The sequence below is a fragment of the Somniosus microcephalus genome, chromosome 4 (genome assembly GCF_052327205.1).
Source record: "Somniosus microcephalus isolate GS21.2 chromosome 4, FLI_Smic_1.0, whole genome shotgun sequence".
In the NCBI taxonomy this organism is placed as follows: Eukaryota; Metazoa; Chordata; class Chondrichthyes; order Squaliformes; family Somniosidae; genus Somniosus; species Somniosus microcephalus.
This window is the reverse complement of record NC_140990.1, coordinates 167,152,696-167,173,026: the sequence shown is the minus strand read 5'-3', so window position 1 is coordinate 167,173,026 and position 20,331 is coordinate 167,152,696. Positions and strand designations below refer to the sequence as shown.

Genomic DNA, 20,331 nt, shown 5'->3' with positions numbered 1-20,331 from the left:
GAAGGCCAGGATCGGTGGGCCAGAAGGGGGGTCGGGGGCTGGGGATCAGAAGGTCTGGAGGGGCGGGGGCTGGGGATCGAATCGGAGATCGGAGGCCTCTTGGGGGTGATTGGAGGTCTCAGGGGAGAGGTCGGGTGGTGTCTGATAATGGGGGGGTTGGCGAGGCAGGATTGGGGGTTGAGATTGGAGGCCTCATGGAGCAGATTGGAAGGGTCGGGATGGGGGGGGGGTGTCCTATCACGGAGGCGGGTGAAGCAGGTAAGCTGGATTCAGCAGTGTTAAGGCTCTTAACTCCTAGATCCAGCAATCATCGCCTCCCTTTAGCTGCCAGGTTCCCCGAGGCCTGAGAAACCCGACCGGCCAGTGACAAAATTAAAATGGAGATTCAAAATGAGGCACGCAGCCCCATTATAATATTTAAACTGCAACAGCTCGCCAAGGCTTCTTTGGCAGCACCTCCCAAACCTGCGACCTCTACCACCTAGAAGGCAAGGTCTGCAGGCACATGAGAACACCACCTCCTCCAAATTCCCCACCAAGTCACACACCATCCTGACTTGGAAATATATCGCTGTTCCTTCATCATTGCTGGGTCAAAATCCTGGATCTCCCTACCTAGCAGCACTGTGGGAGTACCTTCACCACAAGGACTGCAGCGGTTCAAGAAGACGGCTCGCCACCACCTTCTCAAGGGCAATTAAGGATGGGCAATGAAATACTGGCCTTGCCAGCGATGCCCACATCCAGTGAATGAATTAAAAAAAAACTGACTCATGGGAGTGGGTTGGCTGCCTGCTTTCCATCGCGCCGCCGTTAAAGCAGGAAGTGGGCGGGTTGGGGTCGGGTTCGGGATTCAGATTTATACCATTGTAACCTCCCATCCGACCCAAAAATGCCAATTTTTGGGGATTAAAATTCCCCCCCAGATCACATATCGGAATATACGATACAATATTTCATATACAGATTGTGTATGATTTATCGGTCACCTATCCTATATCCTCTGCGTTCTGTACTCTACGCTCCTCTACCATTTTTAATTCTGATGAATTCTCCGCATGTTTCTTTTATGTCGATCTCTGCTTTCTAAAGCATACTTTGATTTATTTTGCAGTTTCAATATGACTCAATCCTATCAACAATACCTGTTTGAAATATGTTATTCACACAGTTGTACTGCTTTTAATTCCTACTCTTTGTCAGAAAGAGATATCTGACTATTGATTCATGAGTCTTATCTCTTTCACAGCCAATTAGCGATCTTAGATAATTAGCACAACTATCCAATGGACATCATCTCTTTAATGTCCCTCCTCTCCACTTTTAATTTTTTTAAAAATAATGATGAACAGTAATGATTGCAAAAATGATCAATGTAATAATGTCCTTTTAAAGTGGAAGCCTCTTAATGGGATCACCATCCTGGTAATGAAGGTGTTTGATTTAACCAAGTGTTCTATTAAGAAAGTAATGTAGAATGTAAATTATTGAATAAATGTCCTTTGAAATAACTGTTCCATTGACAAGTTGCCAAAGTTATATTGTAACTACAGTAAAGATAGTCGCGTCATGCTACATTTGCACCACAGTTAAAGTGGAGCATTACTGTAGAGGTGATATCTTCTTCTTACGCAGTCCCTTGGAACCGAGGATGACTTGCTTCCACATTAAAAATGAGTCCGCAGGTGACTGATGAGTCCAATGCGGGACCTACAGTCTCTGTCACAGGTGGGGCAGATGGTGTTTGAAGGGGCGGGTGATCACCGCACGTCAATTACAAGAGAAATGCAGGGAACAGCACCAACCACTGTACATGGCCTTCTTTGATCTCACAAAGGCCTTCGACACTGTCAACCATGAGGGATTATGGAGTGTCCTCCTCAAATTCGGCTGCCCTCAAAAGTTTGTCACCATCCTCCGCCTGCTTCACGATGACATGCAAGCCGTGATCCTGACCAACGGTTCCACCACAGACCCAATTCACGTACGAACCGGGGTCAAACAAGGCTGTGTCGTCGCACCAATGCTCTTCTCGATCTTCCTTGCTGCAATGCTCCATCTCACCCTCAGTAAGCTCCCCACTGGAGTGGAGCTAACTTACAGAACAAACGGGAAACTGTTCAACCTCCGTCGCCTCCAGTCCAGATCCAAGGCTGCCCCATCCTCTGTCGTCGATTTACAGTATGCAGACGACGCTTGCGTCTGCGCTCACTCGGAGATCGAACTCCAAACCATCGTCAACACCTTCACCGAAGCGTATGAGAGCATGGGCCTTACACTAAACATCCGTAAGACAAAGGTCCCCTACCAACCTGCCCCCGCCACACAGTACTGCCCCCCCGATTATCAAAATCCACGACAAGGCCTTGGCCAACGTGGACCACTTTCCATATCTTGGGAGCCTTATGTCAACAAGGGCAGACATCGACGACGAAGTCCAACACCGCCTTCAGTGTGCCAGTGCAGCCTTCGGTCGCCTGAGGAAGAGAGTGTTTGAAGACCAGGACCTCAAACCCAGCACTAAGCTCATGGTCTACAGAGCAGCAGTGATACCCGCCCTGCTGTATGTCTCAGAGACATGGACCATGTACAGCAGGCACCTCAAAGAGGTGATATATGGGTACGGTAGTGTAGTGGGTATTACGAGATTAACAATCCAGTGGCCTGGACCAATAATCCAGAGAACATGAGTGTAGGACTAGGTACACTGAGTAGAATAGCCAACATCATACTTAGGTTAGATTACAGTAGTAGCAAGGCTCAGTGGAGTTAAACCAGTCTCCGATCACCAAGAGGTACAGAGACCTCTTGGCCAATATTTATCCTTCAATCCACATTACTAAAACAGATAACAACAGAAAAGGCTGGAAAAACTCAGCAGGCCAGGCAGCATCCGTGGAGAGAGAAACAGAGTTAACGTTTCAGGTCTGGGACCCTTCATCAGAACTGGAAAAATCTGGAGATGTAACAGATATTAAGCAGGTGCAGAGACAGGGGGTGGGGGGGGGGCGGGGGTTTGGGGGGGGGGGGGGGAGGAAGGAATTGAAAGAACATACTGTACTTTTGTAAGAGGCAGGAAAGATAAAATGTTGCAAATGGGAATGGCAAAAATCATACAGCATGAAAAATGGGGGCAGGGATTATTATCTGATATAATTGAACTCGATGTTGAGTCCGGAAGGCTGTAAAGTGCCTAATCGAAAGATGAGGTGCTGTTCCTCAAGCTTACGTTGAGCTTTATTGGAACAATGTAATAGGCTGAGGACAGAGAGATCAGAGTGGGAGTGAAGCGGAGAATTAAAGTGACAGGCAACTGGAAGCTCAGGGTCACCCTTACGGACTGAACGGAGGTGTTCCACAAAGCGGTCGCCTAATCTGCATTTAGTCTCCCCAATGTAGAGGAGACCGCATCGTGAGCAGCGAATACAGTATATTAAATTGCAAGAAATACAAGTAAATCACTGTTTCACCTGGAAGGGGTGTTTGGGGCCCTGGACAGTGGGAAGGGAGGAGGTAAAAGGGCATGTGTTGCATCTCCTGCGCTTGCACGGGAAGGTGCCAGGCGAAGGAGAAGGGCTGTTAGGGGTGATTGAGGAGTGGACCAGGGTGTTGTGGAGGGAGTGGTCCCTTTGGAATGCTGAAAGGGGAGGTGAGGGGAAGATGTGTTTGGTGGTGGGATCACGTTGGAGGTGGCGGAAATGGCGGAGGATGATACGGTGAATGTGGAGGCTGGTGGGGTGAAAGGTGAGGACAAGGGGAACCCTATCGTGGTTCTGGGAGGGAGGGGAAGGGGTGAGAGCAGAAGTGCGGGAAATGGAACGGACACGGTCAAGGGCCATGTCAACCATAGTAGAGGGGAATCCTTGGTTGAGGAAAAAGGCATTGTCAGAACAGATACAGCGGAGATGGAGAAACTGGGAGAATGGATTAGAGTCCTTACAGGAAGCGGGGTGGGAGGAAGTGTAGTCCAGGTAGCTGTGGGAGTCAGTGGGCTTGTAGTGGATGTTTGTCGAAAGCCGATCGCCAGAAATGGAGACGGAGAAGTCAAGGATGGGAAGGGAAGAGTCGGAGATGGACCATGTGAAGGTGAGGGAAGGGTGGAAATTGGAAGTAAAGTGAATGAACTTATCTAGTTCAGGGCGAGAGCAGGAAACGGCACCGATACAATCATCAATGTACTGGAAAAAGAGGTGAGGGAGGGGACCTGAGTAGGACTGGAACAAAGATTGTTCCGCATATCCCATGAACAGGCAGGCATAGCTAGGGTCCATGCGGGTTCCCATAGCAACACCTTTAATTTGGAGGAAGTGATTGGAGTCAGAGGAGAAGTTGTTCAATGTGAGAACAAGTTCAGCCAGGCGGAGGAGGGTGGTGGTGGATGGGGACTGGTTGGGCCTCTGTTCAAGGAAGAAACGGAGTGCCCACAGGCCGTCCTGGTGGAGGATGGAGGTGTAGAGGGATTGGACGTCCATAGTGAAAAGGAGATGGTTGGGGCCAGGAAACTGGAAACTGTTAAAGTGACGGAGGGCGTCGGAAGAGTCGCGAATGTAGGTGGGAAGAGACTGGACAAGGGGAGAAAAAATAGAGTCGATATAGGAAGAGATAAGTTCAGTGGGGCAAGAACAGGCTGAAACGATGGGTCTACCAGGGCAGTCCTGTTTGTGGATCTTGGGAAGGAGTTAGAAGCGGGCTGTGCGGTGTTGGGGGACTATGAGGTTGGCGGCCATGGAGGGAAGATCTTCAGAGGAGATGAGGTCAGTGACAGTCTTGGAAACAATGGCTTGATGTTTGCTAGTGGGGTCATGGTCCAGGCGGCGGTAGGAGGAGGTGTTGGAGAGTTGGTGTTCAGCTTCCGCATGGTAGAGGTCGGTTCACCAAACAACAACAGCACCACCCTTGTCAGCAGGTTTAATGACAATGTTGGGGTTGGATCGGAGAGAATGGAGTGCTGCAAGTTCAGAGGGAGGTAGGTTGGAGTGAGTGAGGGGAGCAGAGAAATTGAGACGGCCGATGTCACATCGGCAGTTAGCAATGAAAAGATCTAGAGAGGGTAAGAGGCCAGAGGGAGGGGTCCAAGTAGAACGAGAATTTAGAAAGCGGGAGAAAGGGTTAGCTGTGCAGGGGGAAGACACCTGGCCAAAGAAGTGGGCAGGGAGACAAAGGCGACGGAAAAAGTGCTCAGCATCGTGCCGAATTCGAAATTAATTGAGATGGGGGAGTAAGGGGATGAAGCTCAGGCCTTTGCTGAGGACTGATCGTTCGGGGTCAGAGAGGGGAAGGTCAGAGGGGATAGTGAAAACATGGCAGGGGGTGAGATTGGAAGAAGGGATGGGGTCAGAGGAAAGTGACGCGAAGAAAGTTCCGGAGGGGCGTTGGTGTCCAAGAGTTGATGAAGCTTGCGATCCTTGACATCAGAAAGGAAGAAAAAAAGTTTATTGTTGAAGCGTCAGATGAGTCGAAGGATGAAATGGAACTGTGGACCCGGACAGCTTTGAGATAGAGTGTGTCAATGCTGCTGAAGAGAGAGTGTGAAGGAATAACCATGATTCAGAGAAATACACGATACCATGAACAGATTTCTAATATTATTAATACATGATATACTGGGTTTAAAAATCTAAAGCCTCAGAGACACAAGCTGTAAAACCTCAGAGATATAGGCTGTAAACTGAGAACAGGCTTCTGAGATAAAGATCAGTTGATAACAAAGTTGTAAACTCTAGTGTATGTACTTTGAAGAAGGAACTATATTCTGCAGCCCCTGTATACTGCAGTACCAGTAGTGGCCAACCCGGTATATAAGCCTGTGTAGTAACTTTGTATAGTAGTTCCAGTTTTGTCTCCATTCAGTAAACACCTGTTATAACCAACTCCTGCAGTCCGTGTCTCAATTACACACGGACGTTACATAAACAAGCTTTGAAATGGGAATTAGTTAAAACTAAAACAATGAAAGATTGAAGCAAACCATTGGTGCTTCCGAAAGGTCTACAGTTTGCAACGAACACAATGAGAATGCCCAGTTTAAAGTGTTAAGAAGCTAACATGTAAAACAGAAACACAAACATTAAAAGAACCATGTGCCTTTGAAACATGACATCCAGTAAAAGAAACACCTGCTGGCCAAATAGTTTTATGTTAAACTTGGATGACAGGAAACACAATTAAATATGCAACCAATTGAGATAGCTAGACATGCATGAAACACTCTGGTCAAAGTGTCTTTAATATAGACATAGTAAATATGATACCAACAAGATATAACATCAATAGATGCACCAAGCAATTACATTGTGTTTGTATTGAACTTGGAGCAGTAAGGAGAGTCACAATGTCTGCTAAAAACCAGGAAAGCCAATATTAAGAATTGAATGAAGAATCTTCGATAAGAATGACATCAAACAGAAACCATCGCTGTCATTGCTTTTATGATGGTTTTTGGAACACCTAAAGGTAGAGAAATAATTATGCATGCAATAGTTGAATTGATAGTAAGATAGAAAGCATTCAAACAGAGGTATCAATAAAGACAATTAGCTGACATCAGCAGAGAACATCAAAGAAGAAACCACTGCCAAAAGAGTATAAAACATCGACCTTTTCAACAGAAAGGCAGAACTCGCTGAACGGGCAAAGCGTTTCTCAACTCTTCAGAGGCATCTCTGTAAGTCTTTAACTATGAGTCTCGGGAAGCCAAAGTGATTGATTTTGATGGATGTTCTGGATTTAGAAACAAGTAAGAAATAAGAAATGTAACAAAGTAAAGATTTGAAAATAAGGATCTCTGAGAAATAAGAAAAGTAAGCTATCTGTATTTTGAATTGTTAATGTTGCGACTGATTCAACAGCTGTTAACTGAATGTCGGCTTTTAAATAAAACAATGGGCCAGAACTTCGGGTCCCCATGGGTGAGTACGCGCTGGGCCCAACAAAAGTGCCAGTTTTCTGCATGCACTGCGCATGCGTGGGAAACTGGAACTTCCGTTCCCTTAAAGGAAGGGGTTCACAGGTCGAGGGGCAGCGCGTACGCCTGGAACTTCCATTTTTTTTGCAGGTTTCTCCGGGAGGGTGAGTCTCCAGGAGCTACGCTTTTAAAAAGCAGTTGCAAGGCCTGCTTTTAACAAGGTAAGTGGTGAATTAAGTAAAATTAAAACATTTTTTCCACAGGTTTATTATTTTTAAATACTTTAAAGAAAGGTAAGTTGATTTTTAGCCCCGTTAGAAACTGAAATTAATTTTTTCAAATATTTAAATTATTGTTTAAAATAGTTATTTTATGTAATTTATAATTATTTTAAAAATGTGATTTAAAAAAAAAATTATTTGAAGTTTTAGTTATGTTTTGGGACTGAATTGTATTCATAGATTTGACAGGTCTTCCTGTCAAATCTATGAATACAGATTCCCTGCTATGATTGGCTCTCCATGGCCCACGTGATCCCAGGGGATGCTTTGAACTAACTGCGCCCCGGCATACGCAAGCACTGCGTGCCGGCAGTTGGAGCAGGCCCAGGATCGGAAACCCATGCGGGCCCATAGCACAACGACTGGCCGCTAGGTAAGTGCAGGTCGGAGGCTTGCACCCGCAGGAAGCCTCCGATCCGAATTTCTGGGCCATTATATATTTTTAGAATTGTCTCAAAGAGTAATTCTGTATAAACTCGCGAACCCAAATTCTGTACACTCTTTTGTAAGGAGTTGCAGAATTCTGTGGGGTATTCCGGACCCTCATAATATCCGGAAGGTTACAGTCTAGTTCAACTTATTAAAAGTACTATCTGGAGGATGGTAATATCTTCAGTTGTTCCTTTCCTTTAGGGAGAGATAGCCTGAACCTTTAGACCCATTTAAGCATCTTATGGAATTCGGCTATCTCTAACTTAAGTTGAGGGTGAACGTCTAGGGAATACGCCTGATCTGGGATAGCCCAAAAGGGCTAGGGCTGTAATTATCCCTTCAAGAGGTTGAGAGTGGTCATGTGGCGCCGCATGGCGTTGAGCGTGGATCTCAAGATGCGCCGAGAGCAGTAGTTTGAGGAACGATGAATATCGAGGAGATATTTGTAATCCTGGGTGGATCCGAAACATGAAGGGTGGAAGTTCAGTTGGAATCCACGTGGAATAACTTGGAACCGGAGACAGTTACTGAGGAAAGAGATGTAGCTGTGAAACCAAGTCTTGGCAGATACCTGATCAAACATGAGAAAGGCTTCCCGTGCAAGCGCAGGAGATGCAACACATGCCCTTTTACATCCTCCCCTCCCACTGTCCAGGGCCCAAACACCCCTTCCAGGTGAAACAGCGATTTACTTGTACTTCTTGCAATTTAATATACCGTACTCGCTGCTCACGATGCGGTCCCCTCTACACTGGGGAGACCCGCAGATTGGGTGACCGCTTTGCGGAACACCTCCGTTCAGTCCATAAGGGTGACCCTGAGCTTCCGGTCGCCTGTCACTTTAATTCTCCGCTTCACTCCCATTCTGATCTCTGTGTCCTCGGCCTATTACATTGTTCCAATGAAGCTCAACATAAACTTGAGGACAGCACTTCATCTTTCGATTAGGCACTTTACAGCCTTCTGGACTCAACATCGAGTTCAATAATTTCAGATAATAATCCCTGCCCCCATTTTTCATGCTGTATGATTTTTGCCATTCCCATTTGCAACATTTTATTTTTCCTGCCTCTTACAAAAGTACAGTATGTTCTTTCAATTCCTTCCTCCCCTCCTAACCCCCCCCCCCACCCCCCGCACCCCCCTGTCTCTGCACCTGCTTAATATCTGTTACATCTCCAGCTTTTTCCAGTTCTGATGAAGGGTCCCAGACCTGAAACGTTAACTCTGTTTCTCTCTCCACGGATGCTGTCTGGCCTGCTGAGTATTTCCAGCATTTGCTGTTGTTATTTCAGATTTCCAGCATCCGCAGTATTTTGCTATTTTACTAAAACAGATTATCTGGTAATTTATTTCATTGCTGTTTGTGGAAGCTTGCTGTGCGCAAATTGGCTGCCGTGTTTCCTACATTACAATAGTGACTATACTTCGAAAGTACTTCATTGGCTGTAAAGCGCTTTGGGACGTCCGGTGGTTGTGAAAGGCACTATATAAATGCAAGTCTTTCTTTCTAGACCAGCAGCGAGGTGTGGGACGATGTTAGGAAAGAATCTTAATAGGTGGCCTGGTGCCGGGGTGTCTGGTGGCTGTTAAAACAAGCGTTGGGCCCCTTGCATATGTTAAACAGGGTCCTAATGCCTGTTTTAAGGCCCCTTTGCTGAAATTAGTCAGCCCTGAATGGAGCAGAGCTTGCTCTGCTCAGGCCGTGGATGTGGCCTAACAAGCAACTGCCAACAAAAGCAGAGTTGTTTCTTAAAAGAAAAACTTTCATATGGAGCCAGGAGGTACAGGAGCAGCAGTGCTCCTCTCAGGTCCACAGATCTCCTGAGGGCTGCTGCTGGTCGCGATAGTGCCCTCTTCTGATCTCCTCCCCCACCAAGACCTACCTGTGGGCCTCTGCAGGCAAGGCAGATGGCAAAATTGGATAGATTGAAATGAGCGAGCTGCCTCTGGAGGCACAATAGGCACCGGCAGCTCACCCCAGTTATTCAGATCAGGCCCGAGGCCCAATTTTGATCGGTTAGGTCCCAAGTTTGAAAACCATTTGTTCAGCTACTGTCAGTGGCATCCCATTAGCTCTACGCTTCTCCAGGCCTGCAGCTAAGCACCAGTTTTTGTCCTCTTGATCTCAGAACAAAGCCATACCATGTCTCTGCCAGGTGTGCACCCAGGACATGTAAACTGGCCCTGAATTAACACTGACATCAGCTGTACTGCTTTCTTTTAGATTGAGAGCTAGGAGCAGTCGTGAGAAGATCCAACTTAAGACTTCTCCCATTAAGTGTTTTTTCCCCTCCAGGTGGTAGAGTACTTTACACTGAAATGAATTTCTCTGTCATAACTTCACATTTAAGCATTTCTGAAATAGCCTTCTGAATTGTAACTGTACTGCACTTTAAGTCTTATACTTTCCTCAGTAGGGTAAAATTTAATGAAAAAGTAGAAAAGCATAAACCGGAGGGCAAACCTTCTAGAAATCAATAATGGGATTTATTTTTGTTTTCAATTCTGTAGCTACTCAGACTTGCTCCCACACTAAGACGTGTTATACAAGTTACCTTCCACCCCCACCCCAAAAAAATGCTTAAGTGCTGTAAATGACTCGTAAAAAGACAATCATGATAAACTTTGGAAGAATTACTCGATGAAAGGGAGAGAGAGAGAAAATAAATTAAAATTGATTTTTTTTAACTGTGAGCTAGTTATCTGAAGAGAGAGCAAGGTTTGAAGGATAAGCACATTTAGCACTTGTTTAATAATGGGCACCAATTGTGAGCTCCTGTCACAATGGTGATTGGACCATCACCTCCTGGAGCTCAACAACAACAACAACTTGCATTCATATAGCACCTTTTAACATCGTAAAACGTCCCAAGGTGCTTCACAGAAGCATTATCAAACAAAATCTGGCACGAGCCACATAAGGAGATATTAGGATGGGTGACCAAAAGCTTGGTCAAAGAGATAGGTTTTAAGAAGTGTCTTAAAGGAAGAAAGAGAGTTAGGGAGGTGGAGAAGTTTAGGGAAGGGAATTCCAGTGCTTAAGACTTAGGCAGCTGAAGGCATGGCCGCCAATGGTGGAGCGATTAAAATCGGGGATGCGCAAGAGGCCAGAATTGGAGGAGTGGAGAGATCTCGGACGGTTGTAGGGCTAGAAGTGGTCACAGAGATAGGGAGGGGCAAGCCCATTGAGGGATTTGAAAACAAGGATGAGAATTTTAAAACTGAGGCATTGCCAAACCAGAAGCTAATGTAGGTCAGCGAGCACAGGGGTGATGCATGAGTGGGACTTGGTGCGAGTTAGAATACGGGATTGTGCAAGGTGGGAGGCTCGCTAGGAGAGCATTAGAATAGTCGAGTCCAGAGGTAACAAAGGCATGGATGAGAGTTTCAGCGGCAGATGTGCTGAGGCAGAGGTGGAGGTGAAAGTAGGCGGTCTTGCTGATGGAGAGGATATGGGGTCGGAAGCTCAGCTCAGGGTGAAATAGGACATCAAGGTTGTGAACAGTCTGGTTCAGCCTCAGACAGTGGCCAGGGAGGGAGGTGGAGTCGGCGGCTAGGGAACACATGCTATTAACATACAATGCACTCCTGGAATGCAATGCCATAAAACAGGGGTTCTGGAACAATGCCACTGATCTATAGATTCCAGTTCATGCCTTGATGTTCCTTGATTTTTGCCTGCCATTTCTTCTGCTCAAAGAGGTGGAGAGACTGAGGGTCATTCAAAAAGTATTTTCCACCTAGATTGCATGCCACAAAATGTTGCCCATCAACCTGTTCTACGTTTACTGCTCATCTCACACACAACCTTACAGTTCGTTCAGTTCTTTCATTACAATTTATCTGTAGCCATGGTTCAGTGGTAGCAATCTCGCCTCCAAGTCAAAATGTTCAAGTCCCACTCTAGACATTTGAGCATAAAATCTCCTCTGACACTTCAGTGCAGCACTGAGAGTGCTGCACTGTCAGAGGTGCCGTTTTTCGGATGAGGTGTTAATCCAAGGCCTCATCTGCCTTGATGGATGTAAAAGACACCATGGCACTATTTTTGTAATGTACTGTGTGCGATTTTGCCACATCAGCTGCTGATTGATCTGAATCTTGCTTTAAAATCTCCTCATTCGGCTAACCTTTTTATCCTCTCACCTGTTCACCTCCATTGAATTCACCTCCATTGAATTCTGACAGCACGATTAACCGATGCTGCAAAGCTGATCAGTGAGCTGATCTTCCCGCTCCCAGCTTCAGCTCACACCTGATTGACACTTAGCACCTCGACGTGCTGCAGGCTCCAGATGGGGTGCTTTAGAAGACTGTTACCTTGTGTATTAGAAGTTTTATTTTGATTATGTTTCGATTGAATGGACCATAATACAGCCCTGCTAGCACCCCACCCTTCAGACACACAATACACACACACACACTCCCCACACACAACACACACACACAACCCATACACACACACTCACAACACACTCAACCCACACATACACACACACACAATCTGCACACACACACACAACCCATGCATACACACGCAACCCATGCATACACAACCCACGCACACACAACACACGCACACACAACCCACTGACACACACACACACAACCCACGCACACACTAAACACACGCACACACAACCCACTGACACACACACACACAACCCACACACACAACCCACTGACACACACAAACACACGCACACACAACCCACTGACACAACCCACACACACACTAAACACACACACACAAACAGCAGGTATATGGAGTTAGGTCACAGATCAGCCATGATCTCATTGAATGGCAGAACAGGCTCGATGGGCTAAATGGACTACTCCTGTTCCTATACTCCTATCTTCCTACAACCCACAACCCACACACATACACACACAAAACTGCAAAGGTGAATACTAAAGGCAGCTTGTGGTCTACAAATTAGCGCTAACCTCTGCTTCAGATGTACTAATCATAGGAGGTGCAATTTGTTTGGTTGGCTGTGCAAAACAAGTGATGGCGAATCGGCAGCCAGTATTACACTCTGCCCAGCTTTGTTTTCATTGACTTGAATGGAAAAGAAAATCGAGCATGATGTAAATGGGGCTTCCGATTCGCTATTGCTTGTTTTCCACTACTACCCAGGACTAATTTCACCGCCTATAGGATTTTAAATAAATTACTTTTCTTTTTAATTAAGTCCTGTGATTTTCCCAAGTTTGCTCACAATGGGCCCTGTGATTTTTAAGCTAATTTTCTGTGACAATTTATTACACTCAGCAAATAGGCTGCTATCTTCAACACCAATTCTGGGAATGCCCATTCAAATTGACCAGCTGGGCCGCTGTCAATAGAACAAGAGCGGGCCAATTTTAATCTAACCTGCCCGGCAGGAAACTGATGGGATTGGATAGACCACCTCAAACACCAACCCCCCAACCCCCCAATTTTACTGTCTTCAAACAGGCACCCGATCTGGTCAGTTTCCCAGATTAAAATGACTCCCACATTGTCAGCATCGCTCAGATTGCGACATATCTTTCATTGAAGGGAATCTTCTTGATGAACATAAGAACATAAAACACGAAATGTAAAAAGTGTATTTGCATTTTATTCCATATGCTTTGTGGTTCATAAAAGGAGCGGAGACTTCAGAAACACAAACAAATTTCTGAAAACAGAAAACTTCAAGGTACTCACTGTGCTCTAAGGTTCACTATGCCCTCTCTAGCACTCATAGATCTCAAAGACACCAATCTTTGCACAGTGATCACAGACTACTCCAAGAGGTTTCTCTGCTTCAAAGTGGTGAATAAATACTGCCATACAACACATTGCATAGTTTCTTAGCTTGCACCAACCAAGGGCTGGATTTTAATTCAGGGGTGGGCTGGGGTCGTGTAATCCGCATTTCGTGTTGTCCACCCGAATCTAAATCGATGTGGGAGATTGATGCGATTTTAACTTAATTGGCCAATTGAGTTCCAGCGTGTGGGAACCCATGGCAAATGAGTTTTTCCAGTCTGAAAGTCACCTCCGATCATTGCTGCTGCATTTAAGGTCTGCAACAAGCCTGGCTTCTTCTGCAGGCTGCCAACCTTTTGGCCTTTCATGTTACAGGGACCTGGAGGAAGAATGGCCAGCCAGAGACCAAGTCTGCTCCGAGGTTTGATGACGTTGCCTTGCAGGCTTTAGTTGAGGGAGCAAGAGCTCATAAAGAGGTGCTCTTCCCTTCGGGGAGGAAGAAGCCTCCCCAGCAGACCAAGGCTGTGTGGGTCCAGGTGGCAGAGGAGGTCAACTCATTATCAGTAACCCGCAGAACCTGGATTCAATGCAGGGAGAGATTTCATGACCTTTTGCGCACTGGAAAAGTGAGTATGAATTTCCCATCACCCTCAATCTGATCCCCATTGCCTTTCCTCACCAGCACTCAGCTTTAGCTATCGCTTCCTCCACATCCCACTTGACACTGACATCCATGCACCCTTACCCATTCCCTCTCTCTCTATGGCCACATTCACCTAACTATTCGACTATGCAGCCCTCACACTCCCTATCACTGTGATGGTATAAAAACAACTGACAACACACAGGGAGGGCCCTTGGTCTTGCCACCTCACTCCATCTTTGTCTCCTTCTAAGTATCTATGCTATGGAATCTCTACACTCACTCCTTCATTCTCACTCAACCTCCACATGTTTCCCTCATTGCAGGAAAAGAGAGCTCACAATAAGCGAAAAAGAGCGAGAACAGGAGGAGGGCCACCCTCAGTAGCCCACCTCACCCCCTGGGAGGAGGCAGTCCTGGAGATCGTAGGAGTGGAGGAAAATGCGCAAGTGGGGGATGGACAGAGGGGCGCATCACAACAAGCTGGTGACAGAATAGTTTATCATCTCTCTCATTAACATTGCATGAGTCGCTGATAATGATTCTGAAGCTCTAACAGATGGACTAATGATCATCTGCAATATGCAATGTGCATGTAACCTTGGCATCACATCTCTGACTCTTTCCTTTACTCCCCCACAGGACCATCGCAAGCACCCATCCCCACTAGCCAGGAGGAACAGCATGAGCCTCAAGACTCCTCAGAGGAAGCTGCAACCTCTGAGGGCGCAGCGTCAGCAGAATTCACCGTTCCCAGCAGCAGTGCAGACACTCACACCTCGGTGGGACCTTCGGGACATAGAGTAGTGCTGTCACCTGGTGTATCACAGCTCACAAGTGAACATCAGCACATTGTGGAGACAGGGACAGCAGTGGAGAGTCCTAGTCGGAGGGAGCAGGACTCTGCCAGCTCGGCTCAGCTGCATGTTGACCCACTGCCTCTGGGTCCATCCATAAGATCAGCGGTGCTGGAACTCCAGGAACAGATGCAGGAGTCTCTGGCAGGTTTTGTCTCCAGGGTCGCTGCGAGTGTGGAGCGAATGGAGGAGTCCATTGCGAACATGAGCAGAGTGTTTGTGGAGTCATTGGCACATGAACGCATCACCATGGAAAGGATTGCAACCTCCATGGAGGTGATAAGTCGCCAGAGTGCAGAAAACCTGGCGAGTGTTCAGAATAGAATGACATCTCTGGAGGAGCGATGGTCATCTATTGAACAGAGAAACCAGACCTTCATGGAAGTCCTTCTGAGTAGGACTGCCAGTTCAGATCAGGTCCCCATGGACCCCCCTGATGTGCAGCAAGGTGCTCTCAAGCCAATTGCAAGTGCTGAGGGGAACCTGACCCATGAGAGGGAAGTTGGTGGCAGATATCAAGGAAGTGGGGGCTCCTCTCTAAGCGCTCACACTTCCATGTCACTGCAGAGCCCTCGGTCAGAGCCCCACCAGAGTCCACACCCAATTGAGATCGGCGTCTCAACCCCTGCACAGCTGCAGGAACAGCAGACTGTTGACGAGCCCTCACAGGTTTGCAACCCCAGAGGACGCCCGCCAAAGGCGTCGAGACAGGAGCAGCAGGAAAGTGAGAAAGGGGCCTCCACATCTGCTGAAGCCACAGGGGAAGCACCACGTAGGAGCACGCGTAAGAGAAAGATACTGCACAAATAGTCACAAGGGTAGTCACTTGGGTGAAATTTGATGATTTCTGTGAAAAAGCCATCAGATGAATAATGTAAATAAAAAATCTGATGACTACTGCTGTAGTTGTGGCGTGTGTCATTTCACGAATGGGACTTTCACGTTGAGGGCTTAGGATTACTTGCAATTATCAGTATCGTGGTCAAATTGCTAGCAATCCACTGGTTCTTGGCCATTGTCGATGCTCAGGTAAGAAGCTGCGAGGCAAAAGTGCTTGATTGGCTAGGATAAGCAAATCTGGCCAAGATGAGTGCGTTCCTTGCATCCCGGGCAGCAATGTTCTCGCGTACTGCTGCCGCTGGTTGATGGGCCTCTGCAAGATGTTCGTTTTCGCTCTCCTCCTCCTCCTCCTCCACCTCCTCCTCCTCCTCCTCCTCCTCCTCATCTGAGGAGGATATGTGAGGAGCCACTTGGTCCTCAGGAATCTGCAAGCCACGACGCTGTGCCATGTTGTGATGTGCACAGCAAACCACGACGATTCTGGAGACCCTGGCTGCTGAGTACTGCAGGGCTCCACCTGATCTATCCAGGCATCTGAAGCGCATCTTCAGCAAACCGCTGGTTTGCTCGATTATGCCTCTGGTGGACATGTGGCTGGAGTTGTAGCTCTCCTCAGCTTCGGTGGATGGTCTCCTCAACAGCGTCATTAGCCACATCTCCAAGTAGCCATCCGTTAAGTTGGTCTGGCGGACTGAATAGTGGAGGCACACTAGACTGGCACAGTATGAAGGAGTCATAGCAACTGCCAGGGTACTTGGCACAAACATGCAAAATTTCCTTCTTGTGGTCACACCAGCTGAACGTTAAGGGAGTGGAAGCACTTGAAGTTGACAAAAATACCTGGATTGCGATGGGGTGCCTTAAGGGCCATATGTGTGCAGTCAACGGTGCCCTGCACCCTTGGAAAGCCTGCCAGATTAGCTAATCCAACCGCATGCGCCGTGACACTTGCTTGATCCTGGGTGAAATGGATGTGATTGTGCGCGATGGCAAAGAGGGCGTCGGTTACCTGCATGATGCAAGTGTGTGCGGCCGCCTGGGAGATGCCGCTGATGTCACAGAAACACAGAAGATAGGAGCAGGAGTAGGCCATTCGGCCCTTCGAGCCTGCTCCACCATTCAACGAGATCATGGCTGATCATCCAAACCCTAGCACCCGGTCCCTACACCGACAGCCATCCCACCCAAGCCCTATCCCCGTAACCCCATGTATTTAATCCCCCCTAACACTAAGGGTCAATTTTTTATCATGGCCAATCAACCTAACCCGCACATCTTTGGACTGTGGGAGGAAACCGGAGCACCCGGAGGAAACCCACGCAAACACGGGGAGAATGTGCAAACTCCACACAGACAGTCACCCGAGGCCGGGTTTGAACCCGGGTCCCTGGCGCTGTGAGGCAACAGTGCTAACCACTGTGCCACCGTGCTGCCATCTGCTGCTGATCCCTGGAATGAGCCTGAGGCAAAAAAGTTGAGTGCGGTGGTGACTTTGACGGGCACTGGTAAGGGTTGTCCACCTGGTCCTCTGGCCTGCAGATGTTGTTGCAGCATTGCGCAGATGTCACCCACAACCTCTCGTGAAAGTCGGAGCTGCCTTTGGCACTGCTGCTCAGACATGTTGAGGTAGCTGACCCTGTGTCTGTAGACCCTGTTTGTGGGGTATCTCCAGCACCGACGGGCTTCCATGCGCTGGCCCCTTCTGGCCTGTGTAGCTTCAGGTGAGTGAGCAGCAGCTTGGCGCTCCTGCTGTTGCTGCTGCTGCTGCTGCTGTTGGTGCTGCTGCTGTTGGTGCTGCTGTTGTTCCTGGTTCTGCTGGTGCTGCGGCTGGTGTTCGTCCTCATCTAATGTCCAGAAGGGAAGGAAATAAATGGCTCCCATTCTTCTGGTATATGCCTCAGTTGAGGAAGCACTCAGTGAAGGTGGCGAGGGGTTTCCCAGGAGGTCACACTGGAGATGGGTGTGAGGCTCCAAACTTTCACAGCTGTGGTTATGCCTTCTAAAAGTTCCTCCAGACCTGAGACTACAAAGTCCTGCCACCTGCAAATGATGGCTGATCAAATCTCTTTACTGGTTGAGCTGCAGCTGATAGTCAGCAATCCAACTATGCTCCCGCCAGGTTTCACCGTCGTGTTTCAGAACAGGCATGTTTCACGTGGGAAAAGGGTTAAAATTGCTAAGGCCTTTCAAAATGGCATTATAGAGGCAATTTAGTGCTTGTTAAGGGACTTAACAGCCTATCCCACCTCTTGGAGGCGGGACGGAGATGGGACCATTAGACACGAATTAATGAAAATTGCTTGGAGGCAGGGTTGGGCCCGCACGCCAATTTTTGCAATTTTAACCCCCACACGCGTCCACTCCCGCCTCCACGGCCCAATGAAAATCCTGCCCCAAGTGTTTTCACAAAATGGTTCCCTATAACTTGAACACATGTTCCTCAAGTAAAGTGGTTATACGCTTCACCTCACTAACAAAATTACCCTGAGTACTTGGTACTTCCAGGGAGAGTTATTATGTCATAAGAACGAGTCCTTCTTTTGGCTTGCAGATCAACAACAATAACCTGCATTTATATAGCGCCTTTAACATTGTAAAATGTCCCAAGGCGCTTACATGAGTATTATCAGACAAAAATTGGCATGAGCATTATCAGACAAAAACTGACGCCAAGTCAAAGAAGGAGCTATTCGGGGGTGTGAGTAAAAGCTTGGTTAAACTGTGAAGGAATAAGCCATATAAGCTATTCAGAAAAATACACCATTCTATGAAAGAATTCTGGCCTTATTAAAACATGACAAACTGGGTCTGGAAATCTAGAAACCTAACGATGAAAAAGCTGTGAAAGGATTCTGGCTGTTGAGATAAGATAAGTTGTTGACACTGAATCAATATCCTTATTGAAACAGAAGGTTGAAGGCTCCTGACAGTCTGAACCTTTGGAACAAGACAATAGTTCACCCTGTATAAGGTGTTCTAATTTACACCTCGTAAAGAAGCACATAAAAGGAACCAATATCTGCCTTCATAAAAATGATACCAAGTAAAGCGCACCTGCTGTTACACCTTTTTTTGTGATAAATTCAGAACACCTAGAGGAGAGACTATGGGGGAGAAATTCAGTATCGCCCCATTTGAGGCGCAATTATTGGCCGGGCGCAAAGATTAATGCCTGGTGCTAATTATCGCCTCCGACTGCAAACTTGGCTTTTATCGCCCCTGGAGGTGATTGGAGCGCTAAATCAGGCGCTACACACCTGTCTTAAGGCGCAAAGGCCGAGGAGCGAGGCGCTACCTCAGAGCGCTGGCAAAGCTCATGTGATGTTAGTCAGCAGTGGAACACAGACACACTGGCGCCAGCCAGTTCTTAAAGGGGAGGGTCGATCTTGCTCTCCATCCACACCCTGCTCATTGCAGCCTTGAATCTCGGCCTGGAGAGACCTGTACATCAAATCTGTTGGAAAGAACAATGGAGAAGCCCAGGGAAAGAGCTCAGGGTACAGCTCCCATATTCTCTTTTAAATCAATGCAAGGAAGATCAAATCAGAAAGAACCTGCAAAGTGCTGCTCAGTACCCAAAACTCCTCAACACAGCTTTGTATATCTCCTGCAATCTCTCTCTCTCTAACTCAGAATGCGTGGTGCAAAAATTTTGCCAACAAAAAAAGGCAGGAAGCAGTCACCTTTAAATAGCGCTCCCCCAGTCCCTTCCCGACTGCAAAACGCTCCCCTCAACCTGTCATTGCTAGCGGCAGGCAGTAAGACAGGGGGTGCCACTCACTATCCAGTGCGGGGTGCTACCAGGGCATTGCACACTCGACTGACGTCACTATCTGCCCGCGCAGGAGATCGTGGCGGTAGTGTTTGGCGCCGCCACAAAATATCTAGTTAATTTCGTGAGTGGCGCAAACATCGCCGCACACGGACGCTAATTGCTTTGCGCCCCATTAACGCCCTCTTAAGGTGCTAACGGGAGGCGCAAACCAACCGAATTTTCCCCCCATGGTTCTGTAGTGCTACCAGCTGAGATGATTGTAAGAATTGCAGGGGTCAGCAGAAAAATGACTAGAGATAATTAGCTTACATCAGCAGAAAACCTTAAAGGAAATACCACTGGAAAAGGGTATAAATATTGAACACTCAAATGGGATAGTAGACTCGCTTAAAGGGGCAAAGCGATTCTCGGCTTCAGAGCCAGCTCTGTAGTTCTCCAACTCTTTGTACCTCGGGGAGCAAAGGTACTGTATTTGATTTTGGTGGATATCCTGAATAAAACTAAGAATTGTAAAACTGTAGCAAAGTTAAGATTTGAGAGTAGGTTCTCTGATAATAGAATTATAAGCTTTTTTTTTTGGAACTGTTAATGTTGCGATTGACTCACCAACTGTAAATTATATGTCGGTTCTTTAATAAATCTATATATTTTTAGAATTGTCTCACATAATACTTCTGTATCAAACTCGCGAACTCAATCTCTGTACACTCTTTGGTGAGGAGTTGCAGAATTCTGGGGGAGCTTTCCGGACCCTCATAATATCCGGAACGTTTCAGTCTAGCTAAACTTATTAAAAGTGCTATCTGGAGGACGGTAACATTTTCAGGTTGTTCCTTTCCTTTAGGGAGAGATAGTC

General features: G+C 47.1%; 1 protein-coding gene across 1 annotated transcript in view; it reads right to left on the bottom strand.

Annotated features, from left to right (window-relative positions):
* spag16 (sperm associated antigen 16) overlaps nucleotides 1–20,331 on the bottom strand; it is a 1,547,331-nt gene that overhangs the window by 396,772 nt on the left and 1,130,228 nt on the right. The gene's annotated exons all lie outside the window — the stretch shown is intronic.